Source organism: Anas platyrhynchos, chromosome 4 (assembly GCF_047663525.1).
Source record: "Anas platyrhynchos isolate ZD024472 breed Pekin duck chromosome 4, IASCAAS_PekinDuck_T2T, whole genome shotgun sequence".
In the NCBI taxonomy this organism is placed as follows: domain Eukaryota; kingdom Metazoa; phylum Chordata; class Aves; order Anseriformes; family Anatidae; genus Anas; species Anas platyrhynchos.
This window is the reverse complement of record NC_092590.1, coordinates 34627591-34640799: the sequence shown is the minus strand read 5'-3', so window position 1 is coordinate 34640799 and position 13209 is coordinate 34627591.

The following is a 13209-nucleotide window of genomic DNA, read 5'->3' as shown; positions in this document are numbered from 1 at the left end:
ATTTCCCAGGGCAGCTGCCCTCATCACAGAAGAACAGCCCACACAGCGTGCTGGAGATCTGGAAACCTGCTGCTATCACTTCATCAGAGCAAGTCCCTGCTGGGGACTCGAGCTTGTGGCACTGAGCGGAGAGAGGGTCGGCACAAAGCTGGATCTTAATATGCTCCAGTCACTATGCCAGCTGATTCCCTCGCTGTTCGGAGCTTAGTAATTATTTAAAATAGCTATAAATCGGAAAGGAGCTTTGCTTTTAAAACTAAAATACACTGTAATCCACGTGTGAATTAAGGCCCCTGGCTATTTTCACACACACACACGCAAATTAAAGGCAACTAACTAACCAGCAGTTTCTGAGCCTCTGCACTCCTTTTCCAGATGATAATTTCATAAGGAGCTTGAATGCCTGAGTCTTGGCTGCTGCGCTCCAGCTGACACTAGCATAATTACGATTTTGAAAGGTTTGCCTGTTTTCTTAAACCGCCTATTAAAAAGAAGGTGGGTGGGTGTGTCTATAAATACACAGGAACAAAGCAATCCTCGTTTTTCCACCGTGTGAGTGCCCTGACCTGCTGATTTTCAGGACACACGGTGTTACGCTGCCCTACACATCGGTGTGTGGAGGTGACAGCCTGCAGAAGCCAGAGAAGAGCGGATGTTTGCATTACCTTCTGCAGCATGTTTGTTTTTGCTGGCAGCTAGAGGTAAACTGCTGGTTAGCTAATTCTGTTGATTTCATTTCGGTAAGTGGTGGAGGAACACCTCACGGCTTTTGGGTAGGCACCCATTTTTACTATGTGTGAAAACACATTCGTGTAAATCCTAATTAATGGATCCTGTTTGCTTGAAAGTAAGCCAAGACCAAATGCTGGAGATGAAGTTGATTGCCTGTTTTAATTTAAGGCATAGAAGCAGCATCTATAAGCAGATTTCTGCCAACTTCCTCCAGCCGCTTCATGTCCGTAGGGAGAAATCTTATTTTTATGATGCTCTCACTGACTTATTCAAGGTCTTCATCCTTTTTTACAGAGTTTGTCTTTACAGAATCTTTATAAGGCTGAAAAGGTTCATTATCACCATTCCACACAGGGGAGCACATGCAGATGTTGAATTACTTGTCCACAGGGCACATTTGCATCGTACAATGGACTAAGTGCCTTGAAGAAATGCTGACCTTGATTTTCAGCAGGTGATGCCACAGGAGCACTCTCAGGGTGCCAAGCCTGAGGTAACAGGCCAAAGGGGCAGGTTAAGTCCCAGACAAGCCCAAATATCCCCTCATTGCAGCTTCTAGGGACAAGCTAGTGCCTGCGCACAGCACGTGCACTGGGACGAGAAGCTCTCTGCCATGTACTAGCTCAGATCCCAAGATGGTGCCTCAGGCCTTGCTTTTCACTGCTTGCTTTTCACAGCCTACTCTAGCAGTATTTGACCACTGCCCCGCCCTCCCCCCCCAACACTTTTTTTTTTTTTTTTTTTCCTAGTGTGCTAAAGAATAAAACAACGTAGACATTTGCCAATTTCAGCTATGTGTCCTCTGCTCTGGTAGCTGGAATGTCAACCATCAGATGCTATAATAATCTGAATACTTGAGATACAGAGCCACAGCAGTAACTTTAAAGTTTCAAAATGTGAAGACTGCACACTCACTAAAAACAGATGTTCTTCCCTGACAAGAAACTGTCTATGTAATGTCTTCTTTAATGCCTTTTATTTGCTTCCAGTCATATTTGAGAATATTCACCTCCTTGTTTTTACATCCTGTAACTGTTTAAGGGTTGTGACACTTGCACATATCATTCATCAGTAGGTACAGAAACCAGGGCTTGTATTTCAGACTGATTTCAACCGAAAAGAATAGGAAGGAGGAGCTTCTCAAGCCTTCAAGCAAGGCTCTATGAAAAACTTCTAATTTTAAGTTTATATTTTGAGAAAAAAAGGAAGACTGTTAGGCATGCCCAAAAGGAAAACATTTCTTCTAAACCGATATACGTACATGCCCTAACATGTGGCTACAGTAAAAAGAAAATATAGGAAGACTAAACCGATATTGCTAATTTTAGGCAAGGGCTGTCTGTACGCCTAGCTCACTGTTTCAGTCATCCTTGCCATTTGTTCATGCCTGACTTGGGTGCATCGCTTCCAAATTCCAGAGTCAAAGGCTCCATGTCTGCTTCTTTCAAAATAACACAAGACACATCACTTTGTTGAATGGTGCTAGAAAATGCTACTGGGCAAATAAAACCAGATTCCTATACCTCCTTGTCTGAGTCGTGCTGCTGGGGAAGTCCCTTCCCAACGCCAGGGTCCCCCTGACTCAGTCATACTCTAAAACTGGGTGCCAGTGCTTTGGGGATTAGAAGAGTACACCTATTTTTAAATACATTTTTTCCTGACAAGCTACTATCCTTTTTTAGTACATCGAGAATTACTAATATGATTTTCAGACTTGCCAGTAATACAGATAGGAAATTCTTAAGAGGAATTGTAAAATGTTTATGTGCAGCACGGTATTTACTGGACTGCAAAGTTGGGATGCTGAGAAATCCAGCACTTTGCTGACTTTGGACCACGCTCAGGGCATCCCTTTCCCTTTAGAAGAAATGAGAAAGGACCAGTGGGTCCACGCACCTCCACCATCCCGTCCTGCTCCTGCCCACTGCATCCCCACCCCTGCCCACTACATCTCTGCACCCACCCACCACAGCCCTTCCCCGTCTGGAATGGGAGTGCGAAGGCAAATAGTTACACGGGACAAAATTACGTTGTCTCCTTGGTAAGATCTGGATGTTTTCATCTCTGGCTCCATCTTCAGCTTATTGCCGTGAGGGAGATGGAGGTGACTGTGGAGCTGTGGGACCCACTGGGGTTGTTGCAGTGCTTCTAGGTCTGGGAGCAGCTCGCAGCTTCCTTGCTGATGCTAAAGAAAACAACACAAGTGGAAGTGCTCCTGTGAGGCTCGCTATAGGGTCTCTCCTAGGCTCAAATCTCAGTTTACACCCATAGAAAAAACCATATTGCCAGCATGAGCTCATGACACAGTGATCTCTCTCTGAACGCTCATTTTGGCTGATGTGCTTGGAACAGCCCATATTTTCTCTGCAGCTCAGTCGTGCGATATTTCACCTCACTCTTCATCAAGAACCAGGAGGGGTCCATATTGCACGGGAATGAAAAAAATAACAGCGGTTTTAATTTAACATGCATTTCTTTTATGAGAAGGGCTTTTAAATGACAGCCACAATTTTTATTTTCATACACAATGAAATCCTTCAACTAATACGTTCCCTGTAAGGGGAAGAGTTCAGGTCTGTATTTTCTTTTCTTTTCTCTCCCTGTCATAAAATATCTGCTTTCGGTTGTTGACACAGGCTGTCAGGATTTTGTTGCACTAAACAGACTGTTGGCAGTGAGTAGGAAGGTAAAATGAATTAATCTACACAGAAATAGCAGCTTGCACTTAAAAAAGCGGCCTTGGTTTGCGGGTTCTACCGCTCTCTGCAGATGTGAATGAATTAGGCTTTATGGCAATCCTGTCCGACTGGTAAGCAGAATTTGCACGTTTCCTTTCCAAGCACAGAAGGCACCTGACTTGTCCGAGGTCAGAGGGAATACACCTGATCCAAAACCTGCTGAGATCAATAAAAGGATTTCCTGTGACTTCAAAGCATTTTGAGCTGAGACCTCAACTAGTGACAGGAATAGAAAATAATTCATGACCCTCAAATCTCTCTTCTAATTGCTATTTTAGGCTACTTCCCTTCCTTCTGTTTTAGAGCAGGCTGTAACCAGAACACCAGCCAAACCATGATAATTTATTATAATACAATATGATATAAGAGAGCTTGTGTTAACATTTTCCAGAAAAAAAAAAAATATTGTAAGGACAAATAATAGTACTTTGTGTCCAAGATAATCTTTAAAGGAAATCAGAATGAGCTGAAGTATTCCCATGGGCTTCTTCCCCTGAGCACTAAAATGCTTATCTGAAATGCTTTATTTACTGCAACAATTTTGTGTCCTTATTGCCTAGATTAACTGCCTGACAAAGCTATAGCAGAAGTATCAATTAGAAGCTAGGAATCAGCAGCGTGCTGGGGAAATATAAAATCTGGACCACTCAGAATTGCACATTGTTAGTCTATGAAACAGATGCAAGTCTCTTGCAGTGAACAATTTAATTTTCTTATTCATTTAAAATACACTCCTTTTATTACGCAGATAACAGCCATGTAGTCAAAATTGTAGGATAGCCTTGGAAATATAGACAGCTCTCAATTACCCAGAAACCAATTTCCCTGACTGTGAGTCAGTCATACCGTAGGTATGGAAGACACCCAAGTTGCTCTGAAAAACTGAGCTTATTTGCTTGCACACAAAACAACCCAAAGAGCTCTACTGCTTCCATCCCTGAGCTGGGCAACGTTAATTTGTCAGCAAAGGCTTGGGATTTCGGCACTCTGCAGTCAACAGTGTCAACAGTGCTTTTCTCCTCTCAGTTTCTCATACTCTAATTTACACAAGCTTCATATAAGCTATGATTTTATTTTCTCTGGGTGGCCACTTCTTACTCTACTGAATATTTAAACTGACTCTAGTTACACTATTAGAGGATTCCCCCAGTTACCTGCTAACTAACTACAGTCTTGCAAGAGAAAGTAGCATGACATTAGCTTCATCCTCTTTCTCTGCTTGCCTAAGCTCCAAACCACTTCTTACTCACCCACCGCAAGGCATTCTGACCAAGAGGAGAAAGTGAGTTTCCAAATCAAAGATCTTGAACAAAAAATGGCTCTCCAGCTACCTCTTACTCCCTCTCACATTAGCAGCCCTGCAGGCCAAGGGCCAGCACTAACCATGGCTTGGGCCAAGAAAGGACAAGCTCACTCAGCATGCTGGAACTTCTCCGGCCAAAACTAACATGTTCAAATCAAGATGAGAGGTAGCCAAAGCCGACTGCGGAGCACAGGCACTACATGCTCACAGAGGGATAAGCCAGCCCCTAATCTCCATAGGTATCAGTTTCCCCTCAGATGGAAGATGCATCTTCATGAGGCACACGTTGAACAAACCTGCTGCTCAGCAGATGCAGCCTTGGATTTTAAAAAAAAAATAAAATAAAAAATCCCCAGAAGGATTCATCAGAATCTCCTGGCCAGGCAACATACAGAAATCCCCCTGCCCTTCAAAGCCCCCCCAGAAGTTGTCCTGGCTACTAATGCTGTCCTAAGTGTTTGGAAATCCAGCCAGAATGGGACTGGAAATCCAACCATGCCTTTGGAACATAGACTTGGAACAGCCTAAAATAGACACGCTCAAAGGGCAAGTTATTCTCTTCATTTTCTCCTCAGCCTCCATCCAGACAACATCGCCTCAGCCCCATTCAGATCCAGTTTCAAGCATTTTCTTCCCATCTGTGCTCCTTTCTCAACTAACCTCTGTGTAATGCTGCGGTTGACAGATTATACAAAAGAGTAATACAAGACAAAGTATGTATCATTAATGTAGTAAAGACTCTCCAATCCATATCTTTTCCAGGAACCCCAATATACGAAGCAACAAAGATTGCTCCCCCCCTAGGTAGAGAAGAAAAATCTTTATATATTCTCTACAGGGATTGTTTTAGTTCATTCATGAATTATCGTAACATACAAGAACATATGTAAAAGATATTGGGTGAAAAGCTGGCCTGCCTGGAGTCAATGGCAGGTCTCCCATTTACTCTAACGGGACAGGAATCCATCCCCTTTGTTCCAAAACAAACCTTTTCTGCCTAAGTGTCTTTGGATATGCACAGTGCATATTAGGCAGATGCTCTGTATTTGCTCAACAGCTAAAGAGAGTCATTCCTTTCCCCAAAACATTGTCTTCTCTCCCCACCAGAAAATAGATTTGGAATAACTTCTTCAGAAAATTATATCAAATTGTTGGGGCTTGTGCTGCATAATCTGGGTTTGGCATAATCAAGTGAGCTCACTGGCTGCTATCGCTATGGTTAATAGTGTGTAACAGCACGGTTTGGGACCTATCCTTTGCTTTTCCACCCATACATGTCTGTGTCCAATTTCAAACACAATAAATTGTGGAACAAGGAATAAACTGTAAAATAGAGAGGTTAAGGAAAGGGAAACGTATTGGAATTCCTCTCAACAAGTACAATGGCAAACCTAGATCTAAAGCAGTCATTTGAGGTGGGGAGTTTTTATATACCTCAGTTCAGATTGTCATTTCATATCATTTGACGTCTCTGTCATTAAGACCAAGTGCTTGGGCTAATACCTCACTCTGCGGGTTTATATTTATTAATTTATTTTGAGAGGAAGGTGAGGGCAGGAAATGTGAAAGTGGTTCAAGCAGGTGTTTAGGCGGAACAAATGTTGATCCCCCAGTTTGTCATTTTCGGAGCTGGGGAAGGATGTGAATGAAAACAGCAGTACATTAGTGTTGCTAGAGCATTTTAAAAGGAATGAAAACATCCCACCCCAGCACTCCCAACTTGCCCTTTTCTGTCCGCCTCACCTAAATTAATAACTGATTGTAACTGAATATACTTTGAAAAATGAAACCACTCGGTATGGTAGAGATCAACTCTCCCCTGTTATTTCTATTACTAGAGCAACTTCAAGGCACAACTATAGCTACAGAATTTGCTGCGAAGAGCTTATGACCAAAACACTGGCAGAGAAAAGATGTTTTTAGAAAATGCAGCCATGAGGACAATGTAACTTTTTAATTTCCCCACAGGTGTATGTCAGACTGGATTTATTGACCTTTGGGCCATGAGGCAAGACTTATCTTTTGGCTTAAATCTTTGCAAAGGGGAAGAAAAGAAAAATGTCCAGTCTTGATAGAGGAAACTTTACAGTATGAAATTGGGAAGGCTTAATCCTATGGTCCTACTTCTGTAGTGGCTTTATAGGACTCAAAGAACACATGAAAAATCTCACTTCAGAGTTATTTCTCAATACTCTCTCTCTTTTGCACTCCGATATTTTTTTGTTAACTTCCTTCTGTTAAAGGAGCAAAACCCCAGAACCTATGTGCAAAATTTAAAGATACATGGAAAGTAAGTAAGGCACCCCACTGAGGAGAATATTAAAAAATGATAACACTGCTTCTTAATTACTCCTCGCTCTTCCCAGCTCTCATCCTCCTGACCTCCAGGTACCTCCAGATCCTGCTCCCAGCACACAGGAAGCACACTGAGAGGACACAGAGCAAACTTGTGTTTACAATGGCTGAAAACCACCTCTTCCTCACAGCTTCCATGTGTAGCACAATGCATACGAAAACATTAGACATGGTATGCAGGTGAGCAACATTGGCTCACGGAAAAGGAAAGAAGGAAAGAAAAATGATGCAAAATGAATGAAAAGAAAAACATGAGGCAGAAAGAGCAAATTATCTTCCAATGATTTATCAGACCATTGAAGGAATGTCAATGTTAATGTTAAATCTTTCATTAAAATGCAATATTTAAGGATCATATTAAGGAAACCCATCGTATTAATAGAGGCAACTAATGGAAAACAAATGCATGGCTCCAATGAGTCAGATATGGATAAAATGCCAGTGAAGAGATTTTATCAGGACAAAGATGACTTCAGAGTAGAGCACATAGAAGCAGCACTTCTCCTCCTCCCTCTGCGGGATACAACAACAAGGATCGCCACACACTCACACCACAACTCACCCCCTTGCTGCCTTGATGCTTGATTTAAAATGAGGGGAAAAAAAAAAAAAAAAAAAAAGTGAAATAAGAGCTACAAACTTAGCTTCCCAGAATTTATTGCCACAGGAATGTGCATTTGCTTTATTTTTCTAGCTTAATGTCTATCATGCAAGGCTGATAGCTAAGTTGTGGAGCACGCTAGGTTTGGCACAAAAGTCTTGCATTTTTTAATGAAAAGGGAGATTGGGCTGGGCTACTGCAGACATCAGCCTCCTCCAGTTGTGTCTCAGGGTTTCACCAAAACTTCAGCTCCTGAGAAGCCAAAGGCTCCAGGATTTCAGTCCTGGAGTCCAGAAGTGACCAGTTGCAGAAGAAGTGGTGCCAGCCTGACCTGGTGCCCCTCAGCAGCACACTGGGAATTTGGTGGCCACCATCTGCCACCCCCCAGGGCCTGGTGGAGCTCTGCCAGAAGCCTGCCTGCCCCAACACAGCTCGGTGGAGCAGAACCAAGCTGGATCTGGCCCGCACTACATTTGTAGTAGGCAGTGAGAAAGTCAGCTACAGTTTGTGTTCAACTGCAGATCTTTTTTTCCCTGAGCTGACGTGATCTCAGCAAGCAAATTCAGAAATCTCGTGGTGTGAACCAGCGATGCTGCACAGTCCCACTTCAGAGGAAAAAAAATCTGCATGAAATTCCCTGAACAAAAACATGTGAAAATGCAGCTTGGGACCCAGCGCTTATTGTGGCAAGTGATACATCACAAACATGCTTATCATTACAGCAATCTTAGGTGGGAGAAACAACAAATTTGTCAGCAAAGCACTTCTTAAATTCATGTTTCTACAAAGTCCACAGTGAATTTTAGAAGGTATGACCCTAGGAACACAGCTCCAATGTTTCCAGCAGGTGATTCCTTTCTCACCTTCAACCACCAAAGAAGAAAAGGGAAATCTGGGTATATCTGCTTTATATCCACTCACCAACAAAAAATTAAACTAATATTTTCAAATCTTTTTCCAGGTAAAGTCTCGAGGACGTTGCTTTTATCCTCTCTTGCTTAGTACTAATTTTGCTCTCCTTCCATTGAGGGAGAAAAGTGGCTTTACATGAACTGCATGTGAGAATGTGCAGGAAAACCTTTCAACAATAACCATGAAAAAAAAGATGAAAGAGGATGAGGTTTCCTGTTCTTGGCAAAATATATTGTCCGTACTGGAACATTTCTAAATTCCACTGCATATTACTTAGGCCTTGTCTACACCAGCGAAATGCACCACATTAAAAAATGTGCAAACTGACATGCCTTAAACTAGGACTGTGTGAAAACACAGCATTACCCTGAGGTATTAACGACAACAGCTGTGTTATTTTAAAAATGTGTTGGCTCCTCCTGGTTAATTGTAGTATCCCCTACACACAATCATCGTCAGCTTTGTTTTTCAGACATAACTTGCCCGATATAACTTTTCTGATTTAACTTGCCTTATAACTATACTGATACCAGTTGTCATCACAGATGAATCAAATGAACTGCCTCAGCTTAAACAAGGGGTAAGGCATACATTTACAGGACAACAACATGTGGCCATTTATGCCCTGAACAATCATTATCTGTTCCCCTGCCCACCCCCCTCGTCTTCCTCTTCTGTTTTCTCTTTGAACAGAATGAAGATGGAGATAGTATTTGGAAGAGTAGAAAATCCTATTTCCTAATCATGAGTGTTAATTATAGTAGCTTCCTCTCCGTGTTTTTATTTGTTTGTTTTTGTTTTAATGGTAGGAGATATCACATCATTGCAAGCCTTACACATCCTGGAATATTCCCAAGGCTGCAATTTTGAGACAGTTTACAAGTTCTGTCCAATTTTATGACCTGTATTACCTGCAATACTAGATCTTTTTACTACAGTATTTGTAGCAAATGTTGTAGTAAATGTTTATGGGGTTTAAGAAATTAAGAATAAATAGTATAGAGTGCTGTATGAAAAACCTTTCCATCACATGGAGGACAGCTTGTCACTAGCATATGGCATTTGACATTCTTCCACCACATCTTCCCTGCCTCGACCACACCAATTCAAAGCATTTGCAAGGACTTGATCTGGGTCAGTCTCAACTTATCCTAGAGTAAGCTGAGGCCAATAAACTGTTGTTGAGCATGAAGCTGAGCAAAGCAGGAGATAGAGAAAAACAAACAAACAAACAAACAAACAAACAAACAAGAAAACACACAGACATCTTCCTAACTTTGCTGTAGGTTTTGCTGGTCTCTCATTAGTCTTAGCCTTTACCACTTGTCTTTATTCTCCCTGGAACATGAAAACTGTTGTCACATTTTGCTAGGACTACGTGGTATTTCTAGAAACCACCAGAGCATATTATACACACTGTGCTGTACCATGAGAACAATCACTCAAGAAAAAATAGTGGGGCAACAAGATGGAGGGAGAACAGTCAGCTGTCAACATCACATGTCAGCATGTTGACAGAGAACGTTAGATTTTACCCAGTCAGCCTATTCCCTTCTCCAAGAACAATTTCTCACCTTGAAATGCTTCCACCACATAGTTCAGTCACCGTGTTTGATGAAGTGATGGGGACCTGGAAGAGTGATCCAAAGCATGGCACACACTTCTGGACAACATGATGCTCTCCAGCACAGCTGAGGACCTTGCAGGTTCCACAGGGCTGCTGGCGATGGACGAAGGGCAGGGCAAGCTTGGGGGAAAAAGAAAGAAAATAAAGGAATTATTGGTCTGGATATATGGGCTAGAGATTGCTTCTAATTTCTTAGCAATATTTTCCCCATTAGAAGCTATTGTTGCCTAAAAAAAATCAAAATCAAAATATCAAGGAGAAATTAAAAACCTTTGAGAAAGAGAATACTACTATAAAAAATACACTGCCATAGACCACAGGGCTATGTTACTGGAAAGCATATGGACATTTTCTTCAGTAGGTGAAAGTTTGAAATACACCATACGATTTTAAGCATGACCATGCTATATTAATACCTGGAGAAAAACTGTATCATTGACCTGGCTACTGCATGTACCAACAACACTATGAAACTGGCAAATTGATGAGTGCAGTTTTCTTCCCTCTTGCATATTTAAAAGCCTTATACAACTTCACCTACAAATTAACAAAGTAGGCTTACTCAGGAAGAGCCATACACTACATTTTATGACATTTATTTTAATTATCAGCAAGCGTTTTTAATATATAATTTAATTCAGCTACTACAGTGAGTATGATTCACTAGTTGCTTTTGAATTTCCTGTTATGCATTGATTTAGAGCAGCATGGAATAATAAACCTGGGATTTTCGGTTCCAAAATAGAACAAAGTCATTAGCAGAATTGATCGATTCTGGTAGATTTGCATTGCCAAAGTTTCTTTGAAAGAAATGTGCTCATTACCATGTTGCATGGGAAGAAAAGAAATGGAATGAACAGGAAAGAATTAATAATACTTACAGGACATGAAATTTGACTCATCTGGCAGCTAAAGCCACACTCAAATTTTTGTATGGAATTTTTCTGTTCATACTCTATATTACTACTTTATCAAGAGCAGATCTCCAGTTGTCAATGCAGGAAGCTTGCTTGTCAAGGGGATTTGCTTGGAAATGGTTGTCCTGTTAAGATTTGTGGTATCTTTTCCTAGTAAAAAAAAAAATAAAAAGTTGGGTATGGCACAAAAGTTTCCCTGATTGCACTAGCTACACCCTTATTTATCGCATGATAGTCTCCCAACAGCAATACATCCTGTCAGCATGATGCTCCCCAGCTATGAACTCGTGCTGTTCTCCAGCTCCACCGTCCGCCTGTCAGAAAGAAGTTAACCCAGTGTCCTAAGGTAATCCGTGCATTCAATCAACTCTAAAATCAGCCTCACTTTATCTTTTTAAGCTATTCGCAATGCAAACCTTGGCTTCGCTCTTCAAGCTTTACACTTAAGCCTTGTTTAGAATTGTATGTGTGAGTGCTTCCTCTGTGAAATCCCACTGCAGCAGCAAACATCTCCAGCCTCCTAACTCCGCATTGCTTTGAGACTCTTCACATGCAGCAGAATTTTCTCAAGTAGCCTGCTCTCAAATATTTCCTTTCAGATGTCATAATTTTGGTCTCTCCTCATTTTAGCTTTTTCTTGTCCTTTTTATTTTCCTGAGAGATCTCAGTTAATTACAACTATTTCTTGTTTGGTCCCCAGGAAGTCCTTCTCTATCCTAGGTGTAGCCCTTGCCCTTCATAATTCATACTGATGCTGGATTGATTCTTTTGCTCTCACGTGTTTAACCCTTCAGCTCTACTCTGAGCAACTGAAAAAAAAGAAAAAAGCTTGCAGCATCCCCAAACCCAAGAACTGTTACTGTAACAGAAAGAATGAAGGTGAGGCAAAGTGAAGTGTCTTACCAAAACGGATGCAGACCCTGAAAATAAAGCAGAGGCGCTGCAACAAAATGTTGGAAGACACAAGTCTGTCTCGCACATAAAATGAGTAATTAGGGTGTAGTGGTGGTTTCTTTATTGTTTGGAAGAAAAATAAAACATAGAAGGTAGTTTTACCATCAGTGCAAACATACAATTTCTTCTTAACTATATTTATTGGTCATTTCAATCTTTGTCACCCAGAGCATTTGTCTGAATTGTTTGTACTGTTAAGGTCTGATCTGCAGGCAAGAACCCCAATTAATCCATGCAGTAGATACACATGTGGGGCTTGCATACTCATGATACTAAAAATGAAAACACTAAAGAAGGATTAAAAGGTTACATGCAGGTAAAGGCTGAAATCCTAAGATGTAGGTGAAGGAAGTGCTGCTTTCAAGTCACAAAGGTGATTGATACTATAGTTTCCCTAGGAGCAGGAAACACCTATTGGCTTATCCCACAAATCCACTACTCTTTTTTTTTTTTTGATTTTTAGTTTGAGATTTTCATGAGTACATGCTGAAGAGGGAAACAAAAAGCGTGCATCTAGGAACTCCACAGCTATCATCTGAAATAAAGCCTGGAGAGGTTTTCATACATCTTTTGAAATATCCGAGTGCTGCTTTACAGCAACTGCTAGAATACCTACTAAAGAGAAAACTGTCTCAGTTAGATTGTGTCATTTTGCTCAAAAACATATCACATCATTTTGAACATCAAAACTTGTGAAGGCTTATGCTGATATTTTTCACATTTGACATATAACAGATGAACCTACAACATTGAGTGACTCCTGACCAGCTTATTTTGATTTCTTTCCCTAAGATAAAAAAGTATATGAAAAATGCAGGTAGGAGCATTCACAGAGGCAAATATATTTGAATAGTCCTACAGTTGGAGTTTACTCACAGAAGCTTACTGAGTATAGCAATGAGAAATGCAGAGCTCCCTTTGTGCATCAAAATTCTTGGAAGGCTCATCTTTAGACAGATGGCAAAAAAATTGGATGGAAAATGGATTGCCATTTTCAGCCAGCTTCTGACCTTGTCAGCACAGAACTAAAATTCATGAGGCTTCAAGATGCAAAAGCCAGAAAGCTGATT